Source organism: Polypterus senegalus, chromosome 1, assembly GCF_016835505.1.
Source record: "Polypterus senegalus isolate Bchr_013 chromosome 1, ASM1683550v1, whole genome shotgun sequence".
Lineage (NCBI taxonomy): Eukaryota > Metazoa > Chordata > Cladistia > Polypteriformes > Polypteridae > Polypterus > Polypterus senegalus.
In genome coordinates, this window is record NC_053154.1 from 184,394,799 (window position 1) to 184,414,828 (window position 20,030).

Below are 20,030 nucleotides of genomic sequence, written 5' to 3' on the forward strand. Positions count from 1 at the left end.
AAATTCTTGGGCAATTTGGCTTTGCCGTTTGTCCCACTCCAGTTCAATGTAACCCATGGGTCTCAATCACAAAATCAGCCAACACTGTAAACAGATGACACAACAAATTATATACTCTGAAACGTTCATTTGAACATTTAAAAATACAGTATATACAAAAACATAAATATAAAACAATCAACTATTATTGTTAAAGTCAGTCTGCTGTTCAGGATCAAGTTTACGGGCTTCGTTTAACGTTGAAGCACTAACGGCCAAAGTGCCACCGTGTGTGTGTGTGTGTGTGCGCGCTCCGGCATTCGTCAGGTTTGTCTGAGCTGGCTTTAACACAAACACATTTGCGCGCCAGCAGGACGAAAAAAAACATTTTAGCACCATCTAACAGTCAGTAATAAGGAGAAGTCAGTACATTCTCCGTTGAGATTTCTCACATTCCACTCCTCCTAAGTTTGTCTTTTAATGAAGTTCTAAGAAAACTAAGAAAAATATTTTGGGTCACTTAAGCACGAAATAGCACGGACGCAAATGATCAAGATTTTAATTGTTGTTGTCATTTTCTCAAACATGATTTTCCAACTTGGCGTTTATAAAGATTTAGACAGACTGAATTTAAGAATGCACCCCTAGTAACCTAAAAAACACACACACACCGAAGAGCAAAGCGAGCTGCGCATTCACACCTCAGACCGCTTTTGTCTTGTAAATGAGGTATCCTAATTCACCTTCCAATCCCCACCAGCACACACACTCTTTGTCTGTACTGTACACTGTTGCTGTTTGTTAGGGCACTTGGTTATACAGAGTACTTTAATGTATAAAACACTTACTTCCTGGTTTGTTTTATTTTAAATATAGCTTATTACCTTATTCAGCAAAATAAACAATGTTATCTTTGTGTTAATTATTAACGTATTGATGTCTTTTAATTAAGGACAAAAATAGACCATGCGCTTGTGTTTAGGACTGCTGAACAGCTGTGTTCATAGGTTTAATCAACGATAACAGTTAAAGCATTTGTGGATGAGAGGTGTGTGTGTGTGCGCTCCTGCATTTCTCCGTTGGCTTTAACACAAACACATTTGCACACAGGTCTAAAGAACCCTCCCCGCCAAAAAAACACACACAGAGCAATTAGCACCATGTCATAGTCAGGATTCTCCACTGAGGTTTCTCACCTTCTAAGTTTGTGTTTGCTCTTTTGATGGAGTTCTTAAAACCCAAAAAATTATTTATACTGAGAAAAATTATTATGGGTCACATAATCACAAACACAAACTAGCACAGATACATATGATCAAGTGTTTAACTATTGTTTTCATTTGTTTCTATGACCAGTAATAATATTAATAATAATTATTATTGTTAGCCCAACTCTTTGACTATTTAAAACAAAGCGTCTCCCATTTTTGCCCATTTACTGTAAGTAGTTGGTTCAAGTAAATGTTTTTTAAATACCCAAACAATCCCCAACAATTAAAACACGCACACGACTTTAGAAATAAAATGTATTCTTCCAAAACTAGTCAATCGCTTCTTAAAACCGTTCTCACCTCTCCGCCAGTGTCTTTTGTTAATCTAAATGTGCTGATAAAAGAAAAGCTGCAAGTAGCCGGCTATTCCATCCCCGCACGACTTAGAACGTGCACAAACTTCTCCCAGCTCATGCCTTGATTGATTATCTGGGAGTGAAGTGGAGTTTTAGAGAGGAAATAATAGATCATTATTTGGAATACACGCTTTTCACGTGTGTTCCGTTTCTACAGTAATCCGTGTAAACACATTTTAAAACAGAAACGTTTTCATATTGTAGTAGTAAATGACAAAATGTAAGCATAAACTATATAATGTATGAAGCCTGAAGTCCAAATATCAAACACTTTCACAAAAGGAACAAATATAACAGAACAAGTATGCTTTTATTCAAAAATATAACTGCAGAAAAAAACCGCCTTAACATGCGACATTGACACTTGTTTATCGCGACTGCCTCCGTAGGCAATTGAATCAGCTCCGACTGGAGTCAGAAGACCGTGAGTTCGATCCTGCACCACTTTGTTTTGAGAAGTAAACTGCTCTTAGTCTTACTATTTTAGAATAAAAACATGCATTTGATTTCAGTGTGTAACAGTGTAATTTATGATACTTGTAAAGGTTAGTTTTTTTTATTCACTTTTCATTCTCTGTCTCAGTCGTGTTCAGGATCCTTCCCTACCCCCCATCTGAGAATGCTGTTTTCACATAAAGATGCGCTGTAGCTCTGCAGTGTACTTGTGACTGCATTCTCGTACCAATGCTTGCGAACTGAAGTGCCTGCATGCAGTTTTCGTGGCATTACACGTCTATTTTTGAGCATGCCCATGTCGCTCAAACACAGGAACATATGTTGGTGTACAAGAATAAAAACAAGTGCACTTTTATTCTAGACTATAAGTGAAGAAAAATAAAGCAAGTTACAGTAGGCGGTTGATACGACAGCTTGCGTGGTGCAATGCTAAGAATTGCTGATTTCCGATCCGTGCTGTATAAAATCATCACATTCAAATATTAACAATTCCACACACCCTTCCTACATTCACGACATGTGTACTTGTTGCAGTGTACACATCTCTCTGTGCTATGGTTCCTATTACACTGAATGAGCACCTGACATTGTACTTTCTTCCCTGTTTAAATAACATTCGAGTATAGCGTCTCCAAATAAATCACATTCGAGTATAGCGTCTCCAAATAAATCACATTTGAGTTATAGCGTCTTTATGTGAAAACAGCATTGTCAGATTGATCGTGAGCGACTGAGAGAATGGAACTGAATTTAAAAAAGCTAACCTTTACAATTATCATGCATTTACACTGGCTCTTACAGACTGACTGAAATCAAATGTATGTTTTATTCTAAAATAGTTAAGTACATGCAATATTAGCGTCAGATCGGGTTTGAATACACGCTGTTACAGAAGGAGTCAGCTTATTCAGTGCAGCACTTTCAACGCACAGTACATGCAATATTATTTGAAAACGAACAGCGTCAGATCGGGCATATTCAAACCCGATCTGGCGCTATTCGCTTTCAAATAATATTGCATTAGTGCGATGATGTTTTACATATATTGTCTCTTTCATTCATCTTGCGGTTTGTAATCAGTGACGCGTGTTTTTCCCGATCTTGCCAGTTCGCACATGTTGCTGTATGGTGCTGTTTCTTTTGTACTCCAGGACATGCAGAGGACAGAATAGTACAGAGCAGTAAGTTCAGCGCTATATGCAATCAGACAGACAGACAGGCAGAGAAGGCACTAGATATATAAATAAACAGGGAAGGCACTGTATAATAGATATATAAAAAACAGCTAAGGGGATAGATATATAGATAGGTAGGTAGGAAGGAAAGGCACTATATGATAGGCAGACAGGAAGCTCCTATATAATAATATAATATAATATAATGTTATAATTATAATAATAAAATATAATGTTAAAATCACGTGATTGCAACTCAGCAGCTAAATTGATGGCGTGTGTTAAGCGTGTTCTTGAGAACAAAGCGCCATCTAGTGGTGGAACCAGGTAAATGAATAAATAGGGCATGAATGGGCGTGTTTACTGTGAAATCTTGACACGCCTTCTATCAGTAGAGGGAGGGGGATCACGGCGTGCATAGGGCAGCCAGTACGCCATTCGCACGCCATTCACACGGCCGCGGCTATTTGACGTGGCTCCATCTGTATATGAACTTCTTAGAAAAATTATTTCTTTTATCTTTGTATAGGATGAAATGAAATATAACTATTCTTCATACAGACTATTCATGATTATTATAGGCGCCAATCAAGTATGTTTTTTAAAAAAGGATGGCTGAATCCTTATTATTTCCAAGCTGATTCTCAAGTGCGTGCATGAGCGCGTGTGTAAGTCAGCGTGAGCACGCTCATGCGTGCGTATAATATAAGATGCAGCATTTTTTTCCTATCTACGTGTACGACGATTAATGTACAAATTCATAGGACTGAAGCAAACAATAGTAGTTTTTCATACCGAAACGGGTAATCCAATCAAGTAGTTTTTGTCTCGGCGTCTGAAAATTCAACCAGTGGCCTCTCCTCTGAGAATATTCAGGAGTGGCTTTAAAGTGCAAGCCGGTGGTGCATTAACTCTGACATAATAAAAGTATTCTGAACTACCTGCAGAAGGGACCAGCTTGTGAAATACCTACTGTTTTAAAGGCTGAGATAACGAAACATTTTTGTTTTATAAACTTTCATTTGAACAACCGGTTAGAGACAGACTCCAGGAGCTTACTGTAACGGTGTTTTCATTCATTTCATTAAATGTAATTATTTTAATACAGAATAGTAGCCCAAATTGCAGGTGATTTTAGACGTGTGAGTAATATAATGAAGTTCTTTTTAAAAGTAACCCCATACCGCACAAGAGAGACTGATTCCACGTGTGTTTTAGGATTTGCTGCGGTCAGTGTTTTTTTTTTTATTTTTTGCTTAGCTCATTTCTATCACCTAGGAGCCTTTTGACAAAGGAAAACTCTGTAAGTACACTTGTGCATTTAAACTGAGATTTATAAGAAAGCAGGTTGCACACCTTATCCCAGTTTTGTACGTGCATTTAAAAGCACTCACTGTTACATTAGAAGAAAATGTTGATATTTTCTGTCTACTCAAAACTAAAATTATTTCTATTAGCACAGGGGATAATTAGAAATCATTTTACTATTTTCAATTAAAAAGTTAAAAACAGAAAAGCCCAATTATGATTTTTGTTTCTGCGGTGGGTTGGCGTCCTGCCCGTGATTGGTTCCCTGCCTTGCGCCCTGTGTTGGCAGGGATTGGCTCCAGCAGACCCCCATGACCCCGTGTTCGGATTCAGCGGGCGCTCTGTTGCATCCGAAGTTCATTGAACTAAAATAGCAGAGCTAATTCCTCTTTCTGCTTAAACTAATGATCAAATATTTAGGTAATTCTTAATTAAACACTAAAGCATTAGTGAACAAAATACATTTTCAGTAGCCAAGTAAAATGACCAGTTGCTTTAACATGAAAATAAAGCATTATAAGAAAAATCCATTTTTCCAACAGTTTTTTTTTGACCGGTGTTTGGAATTATCAGTGCCTTTCTGATCACATCCACCCCAAACATAGCATAGAACTTAATTTCTGTACTCATTTTAAATGATAATAGCTAGTATAAAGTCCCTAAAGGAACTGGAGACATCATATATCTTTTCTTGCCAGCCCAAGTCATTCAGATTCTGCTTACAACACACGATTATTTTTCTCAAACGGCCAAATCTTTGGCCTGCTAATCATGAAAAAATCAGATTTTATTCTCATGACACTTTTATTATACCTACTTAACTTTTCTCGACATTTATCTACCTCTATATTTATTTTTCTGTATCAGAAGGTAGTTTAAGTTAATTTGTTTTGAGTTCAATAGATGTATTTTTCATATTTTTGATTCTTGTTTTTTTTTTTTTCACATCTTCGTGTCCCCTTTTTGTTACTTCACGCCCCCTAGTGGGGTCAGCCCCGAGTTTGAGAACCATTGTGTAGGGTTTTATTTGTAAAGCACTCTGCGGCATTTCAAGCTAAGTTAGATTCCCTTGTTTATTCAGCCGTCCATCGGTGTTCCATTTTTATTATAAATTGTATTTAGTCTCTCTTTATTTACTAAGCATTTTATACAATGATTAGAAAACAGTTATCTTGTTCAGGCTTTAATTTAAAACAGCATTTTCATCAACAGGTTATAAACACTTTGGTACTCAGGGGGCTTTGTATAATGCAACGTTTTAGAAATTCTGTGAACGCTTGGTAATAGCCTTCCATTTTACATCAGTTATGAACCCCTGAAAATAAGAACGGTTATAGGAGGTTATAGGAGAGCCTGTACACTACAGGGCTGATGATGATTAGGCTTTGGACACGTTAGGCCAATCAGGATGGAAAATGTTTCAGTGAATAGTTACATCATATCTATTATATGTGTTAGCATAAGGATTCAAATTTTACTAAAACTGTGAGGTTTTATTCTTTCTTTTAGGTAGTCCAGGTAACATAGGACAGCTGTCATTGAAAACTGCTTTTCCCTCTGTTTGTGAAAAAGCACCCTTGGTAATGTACAAATACTAAGTCACAGAGGAGATTAAAAAACATCTTAAGACCGGATCAACAAGGGATCACCCCAAGCTCACCGCACACTACCACAGAACCTACGTGTTCTGCGGTATATTATCAGCTAAGCTGTCATCTATGTAGGCAGTTCCACAGGATTGCAACGAGTTGGGGGAAAACATTATTTAATATCGGCTAGTATGAGGCTAATTAACATTATTGTTAGAATTAATATTAACATTAATATTGTTAGAATCTTATCTGGCAGTAAAAGTTAGGCTTGTGTTCCTCCTGATTCAGGAAGCACATTAAATATTGGAGTTCAGAATATGAACTAGACTGGTAGTCTTGATGGTAAGGACATTTGTGCCAAAATAAATAAATAAAGTTATTTATGAAGTAAATAACCACATGAAAAAGTGGAGTGATTACAATTTGAAAAACTGCCGTGATGTATAAAAACATTTGAAATAAATAAAAAGCTTTTTTTGACATGCTCAGTCTGGATTAGTCTGAATGTGTCCCAAAGAGTTCATTTTTAAATAAAGCTTAAAAAGGTAAATTAAAAATATTAAATCTGAATAAAACACAGAAATATCATTTAATGATATCAATTAGGGTTAAGTATTATCAAGCACCGGGATCTATTTATAAGGTTTATTTAATTTAGTTATAAACAAAATGATTGGTGGCATTTTGCTTTGAAATTAACAATAGTTTGACAGAGCTTTAAGAATCAGAATGCAAGGGCTGACAAAGAGTATCTCGGAGCTCTGTTTTATTTTAACCTTTTGACAAGAAGCCCCTGGTCAGGGAAATATACCACCTATATTGAAAATGAACAGTGCCGACATGCTGACTAAATAGATATAATCTAAGATATTTTAGAATATGACCTAAATAAATACTAAAGGGTCTGCACTTTATTGTCCAACTTCCTGCGGGTGCTATGGATCTTGTAATGGAGACTGAAAAAGATTCTTTAATCTTTACTCTGTAATGGTCCACATGAAGGAGATCTAGCGCCTGTGTCCGCAGTGTTAACCGGTCATAGGACATGATGTTCAAATTTAGGTTTTTTCAAATGAGATAGGATGAGTGTGGTGTGTGTTCTGTATTCTCTTTTCTGTATTAATTATTCATAGTGACCATACCCCCGAGACCTTAGGTTTTTTATGCCGAAGTACCTTTCACAGACCCGAATAAGAGACATCTTTTAAAAGGCTCTTGACACAAAGGAGGCCCAATCAGGCCGGTGGGGCGGGAGTCTCTTTTTAAAGAGTATTAAAAACTTTTTCAACAACCCACCATCCTCGACAATAAAAGAAATTAGGGTTTAAAAATCAAATGGTCCTTTATTGGTCATTTTCAAAAACAATATTAAAATTCAGAGAGGTTTTACTACCATTTAACATTACAACTAAACAGCGTGATTAAAAGCCGACAAAAACATGTGATCTCACCAGGACATTCAGTTCAGACGCTTCATCTGATTTTCCAGGTCGTATACCCCGTAAAACCTTAAAGGTCCATCAAACCTATCAGGTCCCGAAAATGGCGTTTAGAGGAAGCCTAGGCTATTTCACGTATTTTTTGAGTAAGAGACAGCGTCCGTGTGATGAAAGGCTTGGACGATCGACTCCTGAATAGAATGTTCATTTTTTCTGGTCGTCCACAGCATATTGTACAAAAGTGATGAAAAGTCAGAAAGATGTGGAAGCAGCCCAGAGTCTTGATGAATGGGCTCCTGAGCCATGGTTTGTGGAAAACAGACTGATGAGCCGATCAGTCTCAAACAGACCTGTAGGCTGTGTCTGGCTGTGTCATTCTGTTCAACATCCCTGCCGGTACTTTTTAGGTACCGATCCGTTATTCTATCCAGCAGAGCCGACCTCCAACATTTGCCCAGCTTTTGAGCCTTTCGAAATGTTTCACCCAGGGTCCGTCTGTTTGTTCAAGGGCCATGCCCCGCATAATCCCATCCTTGGGTGGTATGTTCCAAACGGCGGGAGCCTCGTCCATGGCCTCTTCTTGTTGCACGGCCTGAATGACTATCTCCTCAGGCCCTGCTAGGAACCCCGGAACATCATGAGCAGGTACAAAAATGTCAGGTACTGCGCGGTTCTCCAGGAAATTATCCGACCAATATAGATCACCAGGGGCAGATACCTCAGGCTCAGGCCCCTAGATCTGGGCAGTTGAAGACATAAGAAGGTCCGGCCAAGAAGGCCGGTCTGCAGACTAGCTGTTAGAATCAGAGTACTTGGAGTCAGGCACGATAGCCTCAGGTCAAAACAGGCCATCGTAGGGGACCATCTGGCCCGTAGACCATCGTGGCTGATCAGGAATATAGCTGGAGAGATGCAGATTGTTGACCGTTCAAAATGCATCGTTGAAAAAGTTTTTAATACTCTTTGAAAAGAGACTCCCGCCCCACCAGCCTGATTGGGCCTCCTTTGTGTCAAGAGCCTTTTGATGGATGTCTCTTATTCGGGTCTGTGAAAGGTACTTCGGCATAAAAAACCTTAATTAATACAGAAAAGAGAATACAGAACACACACCACACTCATCCTATCTCATTTGAAAAAACCTAGGTGAAATTTGAACATCATGTCCTATGACCGGTTAACACTGCGGACACAGGCGCTAGATCTCCGTCATGTGGACCATTACAGAGTAAAGATTAAAGAATCTTTTTCAGTCTCCATTACAAGATCCATAGCACCCGCAGGAAGTTGGACAATAAAGTGCAGACCCTTTAGTATTTATTTAAGTCATATTCTAAAATATCTTAGATTATATCTATTTAGTTAGCACGTCAGCACTGTTCATTTTCAATATAGGTGGTATATTTCCCTGACCAGGGGCTTCTTTGTCAAAAGGTTAAAATAAAACAGAGCTCCGAGATACTCTTTGTCAGCCCTTGCATTCTGATTCTTAAAGCTCTGTCAAACTATTGTTAATTTCAAAGCAAAATGCCACCCATCATTTTGTTTATAACTAAATTAAAAAAAACCTTATAAATAGATCCCGGTGCTTGATAATACTTAACCCTAATTGATATCATTAAATGATATTTCTGTGTTTTATTCAGATTTAATATTTTTAATTTGCCTTTTTAAGCTTTATTTAAAAATGAACTCTTTAGGACACAATCAGACTATTCCGGACTGAGCATGTCAAAAAAAGTTTATTTATTTCAAATGTTTTTATACATCACTGCAGTTTTTCAAATTGTAATCACTCCACTTTTTCATGTGGTTATTTACTTCATAAATAACTTTATTTATTTATTTTGGCACAAATGTCCTTACCATCAAGACTACCAGTCTAGTTCATATTCTAAACTCCAATATTTAATGTGCTTCCTGAATCAGGAGGAACACAAGCCTAACTTTTACTGCCAGATAAGGTTCTAACAATAACCGGCTAATGTTAATTAGCTTCATACTAGCCGATATTAAATAATGTTTTCCCCCAACTCGTTGCAATCCCGTGGAACTGCCTAAATAGGTGACAGTTTAGCTGATAATATACCACAGAACACATAGGTTCTGTTGTAGTGTGCGGTGAGCTTGGGGTGATCCCTTGTTGATCCGGTCTTAAGATGTTTTTTAATCTCCTCTGTGACTTAGTATTTGTACATTTTAGTTTTTACTGCCTTATCTTTGTGATATGGGCGAGTCAATGTTTCATTTTGGAATAATAATGTCTATCTTAACTCTGCCCCTGACTATGATCACTGCACAAACCCTGGTCCTTTGACTCGTATTCAAGACATTTGCAGACACTTGTTGACTCTTGGAATCACAGTTTAAACTTACATCCCCTTCACCCTGAATGCTACTAAAACCAAGGGTGCTTTTTCACAAACAGAGGGAAAAGCAGTTTTCAATGACAGCTGTCCTATGTTACCTAGACTACCTAAAAGAAAGAATAAAGCCTCAAAGTTTTAGTAAAATTTTAATCCTTGTGCTAACACATACAGTATAATAGATATGATGTAACTATTCACTGAAACATTTTCCATCCTGATTGGCCTAACGTGTCCAAGGCCTAATCCTCATCAGCCCTGTAGTGTACAGGCTCCTATAACCTCCTATAACCGTTCTTATTTTCAGGGGTTCATAACTGATGTAAAATGGAAGGCTATTACCAAGCGAAAACGTTGTATTATACAAAGCCCCCTGAGTACCAAAGTGTTTATAACCTGTTGATGAAAATGCTCTTTTAAATTAAGCCTGAACAAGATAACTGTTTTATAATCATTGTATAAAATGCTTAGTATTAAAGAGAGACTAAATACAATTTATAATAAAAATGGAACACATTTTTCAGTCTTAAACATGATTTGAAAGGGAACTGCGGCATACGTCGGTGTGATTTTTACAAGGCTTATATATCAAAATATATTTAGAAGGGGATGGGAAAATAGGTTTTAGACCAATTTTAAAGCATCTCTCTTTATAGAGCTGTATTTTTGGAATTGCTTTATGTTAATGTTTGCCAATCATTTAAACCGGAATATATTTAAATGGGGATGAAAAAAGGTTTTAGAACAATTTTAAAGCATCTCTCTTTTTAAACCGGTATTTTGGAAGTGCTTTATGTTTGCCAATCATTTGAACCGGACATAAGCAACGCTCGTTGCACCGCGTCTTTGGAATGTCTCCTAAAAACATCCTTTGTTTTACAAGCTGCATTCCACAAGGTAAGGCAATTTTTCACATCGGATGCGAACTGTTGCCTAGGTGCTGTGAATCGCGCCCCATCCTTTCCTCCCTACTCTACCGTCTCTGGGCTGTGAAGTGCACCCCCCACGCCGCATGTATTGGGAAAATGTCCTCTGTATTCGTGGCTTGCCAAAGCGTCTTTACCTTTTTCCCAGAATGACGGCACGTTGAAGGCGATCTAACTTTTAGACCTATAAATGTCTAAAAAAAATAAAATCTAAGTTTGGGGAAATACTTTTTATACACCGAGGATAGCTTTTTTTAAAATACGCTATTTAAAAAGGGTGCTGTTGCCTATTATTTAACTGTGTGATTTTTACAAGGCTTATATCAAAATATATTCAAATGGGGATGGAAAAAAAAGGTTTTAGACCAATTTTAAAGCATCTGTCTTTATAGAGTTGTATATTGGAAGTGCTTTATGGTAGCAACTGTTTACCAATCATTAGAACCGGAATATATTTGAATGGGGATGAAAAAAGGTTTTAGACCAATTTTAAAGCATCTCTCTATTTATAAAGCGGAATCTTTGGAAGTGCTTTATGTTAATGTTTACCAATCATTTGAACCGGACACAAGCAACGCTCGTTGCACCGCATCTTTGGAATGTCTCCTAAAAACATCGGACGCAGACTGTTGCATAGGTGCTGTGAATTGCTCCCCTACTTTCCCCCATAACCGGTCACACAAACACTGGCCATCTCTGGGCTGTGAAGCGCATCTCTGTATCCCCAGGGGTTCGATCTGTTTAAGGCTATGGCTTTAAGATTCAAGGGACAAATGCCAGCGTGGTTTCGATTTCCGCTTCTGTTAAATATTTGTGCTCCGTTCACTCTGGGATTATCTGAATACAATTCGAACTTTTAGAAAACTATTCGCCATGCTTTCGCGATCTGTTTCCTTAGGGGCAGCTGATTATTTAAAATGGGAGGTAATGAATTGAACATGGCTTTTTTTAAAAATATACAAAACATACATCCGAGGATAGATTTTAAGACGTCTCAAACGTTCTTTAAAAGGTCCCTGTTGCCTATTATTTAACTGTGTGGGTGATTTTTAAATCCCTTAACTTTAAAAGTTACACATGTAACTTGTTCTCCCGGACTGAGCAGCTGCGCGCTCCCGTTCTGGGTTAGGGTGGGGGGTTGATAAGCATGCGCTCGCAGAACACAGCAGGGGGTGGGGGGCGTTTCTGTCAGTCGAGCTCCGGCCTCATGCAATTTGCAGCTATAGACCTCGCAGGGCCATGCAGGGGGGCTGTCTGGCTCTCTCTGTCTACACAGAGCCTGTCAGTTTTGAGAGAGAGCAGGGGCTGCTAAAAAACCGGGCTGCTTGATTTCTTTCTGTGAGGTGGGAAGCTTGAATCACCGCTAAGGCTGTTTTTTACTGCAGAATCTGTCTGTGAGATGGAAAAAAGCAGCTTGACTTAGTTTGAAGCAAAGATGAGATGTTTTAATTGCGTGTTCATCTTAAAATCGCAGATAGAACAAAATGCTTTGCTTTTTATACCGGCCTTTCAGAACTGGCGAGGAAGTGTGGGGGACTGGGAAATGTGGGGAGGTCTCGGCTGTGTAGAGACAGAGCCGGCAACTTGTCTTTCGAAGTTGACTGCATGTACGCTTGGAGCTTCGACCCAGTGGCATCTCGGGGGTGCACGCAGAGGCTGTCTCAGCTCTCACGCGTCAACTGTGTGGCTTGTCAGTGCAGAGAATGTCTGGGGTTTTGACTTAGATAAAATAAAAAACGGTTTACAAGTGCTAAACTAAGGATTAGATCTTTAAAGTCATAGATTATTTCAAAATAATAGACAGATCCAGGAGTTCTTACCCAAACCGTAGAGGCAGGCAGCTCTGCCCCTTGAAACGCTTGTGTGTGTGTCTTCGAGAGAAGTGGGCCAACAACAGGTCTGTAACTGGCCTGGATTTGTCAGGACATGCCCCGGGCATGCCCGTTCACGGAGGGGGGCTGCTCTTGACAGTTAAGCAGGTGGCTGTGGGATGAGTTCAAACAGGGGTCAGACATCCATCAAATTCCCCTTGACATTTTCCTGAACCAATCAGGTGCCGGGAGTCGGGTTCAAGGAGGGTCAGACATCCATCAAAAGGCCCTTGACAGTTTCCTGAACCAATCAGGTGCCGGGGGCGGGTTCAACGGGGGCAGACATCCATCAAAAGGCCCTTGACAGTTTCCTGAACCAATCACGTGCCAGAGGGCAGGGGCTAGGTTACGTGGGGGAAGGTGTGACGTCAGCAGGGGCGGGACTTCCGGTGTTGCATCAGCAGGGCGGGACTTCTGGCCATAAATCATAGGACGGGAAGTACGGTCATAAATCATAGGGCGGGACTTCCGGGCCAAAGTCCAAAGGGGACGGTGCTGTCAAAATCATTTTGACATAAACCCCATGCATATAACTACTGACAACACGGCACCAATACCATAAGAAGAGGCATCACATGCACGCTGGAGAGGCAAGTTGGGTCATAATGAGTTAGCACATTGTCCGATGTTACAAGAGATTTTGCCTTTTTGTACACATACTCACAGTCTTTAGTCCAGCACTATGCTGTTTCACTGCGCAGCAAACTGTTTAAAGGATGCAAAACAGTCGAAAGATTTGGAAGGAACTTGTGATAATAATTAACAAGTCCCAAAATTGAGATATATTTTGGGGTTTCGAAGCTTTCAGGGCGGCTTCAATTTTGGTTTTACATTTATGTAAGCCTTCTTTATCAATTAGGTGTCCACAATACTCAGTGGAATGTTTGAAAAACTCACACTTATTTTTGTTGACTCTCAAGCCAAAGTCTGCTAATCTGTTCAGGACATTTCCTAGATTCTCTAGATGCTCCCTGTCATCAGCCCCTGTAACAAGAATGTCATCAAGGTACCACTGAGTGCCAGGAATGCCCTGTAAGACTTATTCTATGGCCTTCTGCCATATGGCTGGTGCTGAAGCAACTCCAAAAACCAAACGATTATACTGGTACAGGCCTTTAGTAGTGTTAATAGTCAAATACTTTTTGGATGAGTCCTCTACTACCATTTGTAGGTATGCTTGTGCAAGGTCAGTTTTTGAAAACATTTCTCCTCTGCCCAGAGATGCAAAGATATCATCTATACGGGGTAAGGGATATTGTTCAGTTTTTAACACTGGGTTCACTGTTACCTTAAAGTCACCACTTATGCGCACAGTGCCATCACCCTTTATGACTGGCAGAATTGATGTCACCCATTCAGATCATTCCACTTTTGTCAGTATGTCTTCCCTTTCTAGTCTTTGTAATTCTGCTTTTACTTTGGGGCGTAGGGCATATGACGCTGGCCTTGCTTTGTGAAACCTTGGCACTGCATTATCTTCTAATACAATTTGGGCTTTCATATGTTTTAATGTGCCAAAGCCATCCCGAAAAACCTGTGTATACTGTGAAAGTAGCTCTTTAAATTTGTTATTTATGGGCTGGTTGCTTGATTTTTCTAAGGTTTGCATGGCTTTGATGTACTGCCAATCCAGCTGTATTTTCTTCAGCCACTCACGTCCCAAAAGTGGTACACCAACTTTTTTAATTACATAAAGTGGCAATGTACTACTCTGCTTTGCCCTTGAGCAAGGCCCTTAACCTTCAATTGCTCCTGGAGCGCTGTACAATGGCTGACACTGCGCTCTGACCCCAAGGGGTATGCGAAAACTAACAAATTCCTAATACAAGAAATTGTATAAGGTGAAATAAAGAACAATATATATATATATATATATACTCAGCAAAAAAGGAAACGTCCTCTGACTTTCAACTGTTTTTACTTTCAGTAAACTTAATGTGTAAATATTTGTATGAACACTAAAAGAGTCAACACCATAAGACATAAACTAAAAATGTTTCACAATGTGTCCCTGAATGAAGGGAGGCTCAAATTCAAAAGTACCAGTCAGTATCTGGTGTGGCCACCAGCTGCTTGAAGTACTGCATTGCATCTCCTCCTCATGGACTGGACCAGATTTGTCAGTTCTTGCTGAGATGTTACCCCACTCTTCCACCAAGGCACCTGCAAGTTCCTGGACATTTCTGGGGGGAATGGCCCTAGCCCTCACCCTGCGATTCAACAGGTCCCAGACGTGCTCAATGGGATTGAGATCCGGGCTCTTCCACTGCGAGGATGATCAGCTGTCCTTCCTGTCTCCCTGTAGCGCTGTCTTAGGCGTCTCACAGTGCGGACATGGCAATTTATTGCCCTAGCCACATCAGCAGTCCTCATGCCTCCCTGCAGCATGCCTAATGCACGTTCACGCAGATGAGCAGGGACCCTGGCATCTTTTTTTGGGTGTTTTTCATAGTCGGTAGACAAGTCTCTTTAGTGTCCTGCGTTTTTAGAACTGTGACCTTAAATGCCTACTTTCTGTAAGCTGTTAAGGTCTTAACGACCATTCCACAGGTGCATGTTAATTAATTGATTATGGTTAATTGAACATGCATGGAAAACATTGTTTAAACCCTTTACAATGAAGATCTGTAAAGTTATTTGGATTTTTAAAACATTGTTGAAATACACAGTCCTGAAAAAGGGACGTTTCTTTTTTTGCTGAGTATATATATATATATATATATGTGTTTTCCCTGTATATTTACATTAATTGTTCCAAGGGTGTTATTTCCTCACCAGTATATGTTTTCAACATTACAGGGACTGTCTCCAGGATGCAAAGTGCAAAATGTTTCTTATAATCCTTATAGCATATCACTGACAGGGTTGTTCCTGTGTCCAGCTCCATCTTAAAAGGCACGCATTCCACTTTAAGGGACACCCACAAGATTCGTCTGTCGGCCTCTTTAAGTGCATAGATATCAAAGCAAGCCAAATCGTGTTCAGAAGAGTCTGATGTGGTAGTATTGATTTCGTGCATGTTTTTATGTTTCTGTTTATTCTTTGCAAACTTTTTGTCACATGGGCGGGTTTTAATTATACCCTGGTTTCTGACATTGACAACACACTGTCTTTAAACCAGCACTCCGAAGCATTGTGTGACTTTTTCCTACATCTGTAGCAGGGCGCATTTCTTGCGTGTCTCGCTTCCAGTTTATGTGTGTTATACTCTGTCGCAATCTTCTGCTGCAGCTCAAGAGTAAATTTAGCGGCTGTTTCCATTGACACTGCAATTTCTACAGCATGAGGCAGGGTTGATGTACGCTCAGTCAAGAGTAATTCTTGTATATTTTCATTCTGCAATCCACACGCAAGCCGGTCTCTTAAAGAATCTGACAAGTTTTCTCTAAATTCATAGTGCTCTGGAGCCTTCTCAGTTCTGCCACATACTCTGTTACAGTCTCCGTCTTTGTTTGGTTACGTTTATGAAAGAGAAAATGCTCTTTAATTACAAGCGGTATAGGGTTCAAATGATTTTGCAGGACTTCCACTATTTGGTTGAATGTTTTCTCGTCTGATTTCGCTGGTGCCACTAAACTGCGAAGCAAGTTGTTGGTTCTAGTTCCCATTAAGCTAAGTAACACGGCAACTTTCTTTCCGTCATTAATCTTGTTCGCCAGGCAGTACTGTTCTAGTCTTTCAACATACATGGCCCAGTCCTCTATTGAACTATCAAAATTGTCCATTTTTCCCACACAACCAGACATTTTCCTCTCTGCTCTGTTCACTTTTTTGGTTAATTTGTTTTACTCACAGCCCCTCTTTGCACTGTGTATCCTCCTGCGAATGCACCTGCTTTTCGATGCTCGTTTCTCCACGTTGCTTTCTTGAAATAGCTCTAAAATAGCTCTGTACAAATTCTTTTTTTTTTTTCTTCGATATTATGGTAAAAACAAAGGGGCACGTAAACCTCGTCGCCAGTTGTTGTGTCTTACAACATTCTACCTTATATAAAATTGAGAAACGCTGTACAATAACCACTTTCCATGTTTTTCTTATTATTGACTTGTATTACCAAGAGAACTTATATCAATGTGCATACGCACACATAATGGTTAACAGTATACATACACCACAAAAAAGTGGACCATTACGTTGTTTTTCAGAACAGTCAAAGAGTGACAATCCAGGACAAGGACATGACTGCAGAAAAACAGAGTTGCACCTTTTATAAACGTGTCTTAACTAACCGCATGAACGACGTGCGTGAGTGAATATTTGAGTATAATTACTGGGTTGTAATGGAAAATGTCCAGGAATACAATAAAGTTATTTCAAAACGTGCAGTTGATTCCTTTATTTTCTTTTCTTTAGATTTATATATACAAGTAGATTCGCCAATCGATTTTGATGAACCAGGTGAGAATTTTTATTAAAATGCTAAAATGTTTACATCGTTTCTATGTGCGTACGTGTGTGCGCGCGCACTCGGGTGTGTGTGCAGTCGTGCATGTGCGCAGGCGTGCATGTAATTACTAGCGTTCGGAAGCCCCCGAGCTTTGCTAAAATGAAATGTAAGACATACTAGGGTGATTTAGACGTATCAAAAGTATTGTTGAATCATCGGGTAAATGAATATTATAACGTGTTTCTGTATTTATGAGATTATATTTTATTACCTTGAGACCCGATTATTTTGAAAATGATTTTATCCAACTTAGTTTAGGGATTGCTCATGCAGTTTGTTAAAGTGCTTCGGGTAGTTACAAGAAGCCTATCGGGTTGAATAGGGATGATGCATATTAAAACGTTCTGTGATAATTAACCGTTTGAGGTGTGTGTGTGTGTGTGTGTGCGTAAGCACGTGTAGAGCAGCTTGTGTATATGTGTGTGGATGTCTGGATTGGCGCTTGGTCATTTGGTTTCAGCTGCTGCAAGAGCAGGGATTGGGAAATGTTATTTTAAATAGGGGTGTATTTTGTTTTGTAGACAAAAATTCTGTACAAAACCAAACAGTTTCTCAAAGGGATTACACTGATTTGTACAGTCACGGTAAGTGGCCTTTTCAATTTATGGATAAAACTTTGGGGATCACACTTATCTGCAGATTTTGTGAAAAGAGTCCTTTAACTGAGAAGGTTATAATTTTATTTTCAGATTCAACTTTCCCGGGTGTTTTAACGCAATTGCTGCAAGGTTCAGACAATCTTGAACTGTACAAAAACTGGGAGGATCCACAAACAACAACAACTTCTCAGAGCATCAGTGGGTATTCTCCAGCAGCCTCTCAGAGCAGCCGAGGGCAATCTCAGAACAGCCTAGGGCATTCTCCGACACCATCTCAAAGCAACAGGGGGTATTCTCCAGTACCATCTCAGAACAGCCGAGGGCATTCTCCGGCACCCCGCCAGAGCAGCCGTGGGTATTCTCCAGCACCATCTCAGAACAGCCGAGGGCATTCTCCGGCACCCAACCAGAGCAGCCGTGGGTATTCTCCAGCGCAATCGTCGGTGTCTTCTAATTCTAGACGGCGTTCATCCCCCAGGTGGGGAACTTTACCGACATCGCCTCACTCTGAGCGAGGATCTCGGCGAAGAAATCGTTATTCACCCCGATATTCCCATCGGCCTGACCACGACCGGAGACATCGCGAAAGACTGGTGCTGTTGGGTGACGTTCTTCGCTGGGCATTTGAGCAATTTATAGAATTAGAGTCTCCTGGGTACAATTCCGTACCCGACATCTACCCAGAAATTAAAGGATAGGTTTTATATTACTTTTTTTCAATAAGAATAACATTGAATGCAAATTTTCATTTTCTGTGCTTATAACTGTAACCTTTGCTTAAATTTAGGTCATGCCTGAAAATGGGTCTAGCGCTAGCAGCAAAGAACGCAACAGCAGCGACAGCAGCAACGACAGTGGAACAGACAGCTTCCGTGAACATCCTGTAGGGCGCAAAGGTAGGAAAAGGCCGTCCAGTGAAAACCTGAGACTATTAAAAGAGATGTCTGATAACCTTGAATATTCTATAAAACCCCCTAAAATACCTACCCCTCCGCGATCACCTGAAATTGTTCATTCACCATACCCAGTGACACATCCTATTGACAATTTTGATCTCATTGATACTTCGCTCCAGGTTCTAAATTCTGATGAAACAGCCGTAGTTAACGCTCTGTTGGAGCTTTTGAAGAATACCTCTTCTCAGGACAGAACGTCTTCAGGCCCTTCACAACAACCAATTGCCCTAAACACGTATGTGGATTCCCCACAGCCTTGTACCTCAGGAACCTCGGGACCTAGTAAGGTCAACACTCACCTGTTGATGACTTAAAAGAGCTGGACACTTCCTCCCCACATCCTCAGACAGGATCAGGAGTGACTAATTCGTCCGGGGTAAACTTGAGTCTCGAAACCAACTCTCCACAGCCATCTACCTCACATACGGTGAATCCATCGTCTCCAGAGCCGTCAGTAAGTTCCACACAACCCTCTACACCGCACACGGTGAATCCGTCGTTTCCAGAACCGTCAGTAATTTCCCCACAACCCTCTACCTCTCGATTAAATAATTTGTCTATAACGGATCGTCCAAAATTTAACAATATCGAGATTAGACACCGCTTCAATTTTTCGGAGGCCTACACACTTGATTAATTCGCCGAAGTTTTTAATCATATACACGAGACCCTTCAGCAAATATTAGACAGTTTTACGAGCACTTTGAATCCTATGGATCTAGTTCAGTTAGAATTACGTGCCGAATCTCTCAACCCCAGTGTTTTCTCCCTAACCCCAGCAGGCCTGCTTTCTGTTGAAGACTTTTTTAATCAAATTGAATTACTTCTCCAGAGTCACGCTACTATTTTAGCCGATTCCAGTCTGACGCTAATCGTTCAGGTGGTCAGGGTTCCATCTGGTGGCGGCGGGGCTAGGCGTTAAGCCTGTTCCCTATTCAATGATGTAATCCTTCAAAAGAAACGGAAGCACCTATGGAACTCCTTTAACCGGGATGATCAGTGCTGTTTTGCCAGGGGTTTGCTGGCTGTATTAAACGATAAGTTCAGAAACAATCAGAAATTGTGTGAACAAGAGGCTCGCTGCCTGCACGTTGGGGTCGGTTTATCAACGGATCAGAAAGTAACGTTTTCAGATGTCGAAAAATTTGAGAGGCCACTAGGAATTAAAATTATCGTCTGGTACAGGGAACCGAACACCGCCGCTCTATTAAAATTTGAAGCGACCCGGGTCAGAAAAACAAAGACTGCATTCCTGTTTTTGCACCAGGATCATTATTACGGTATTTTGAATC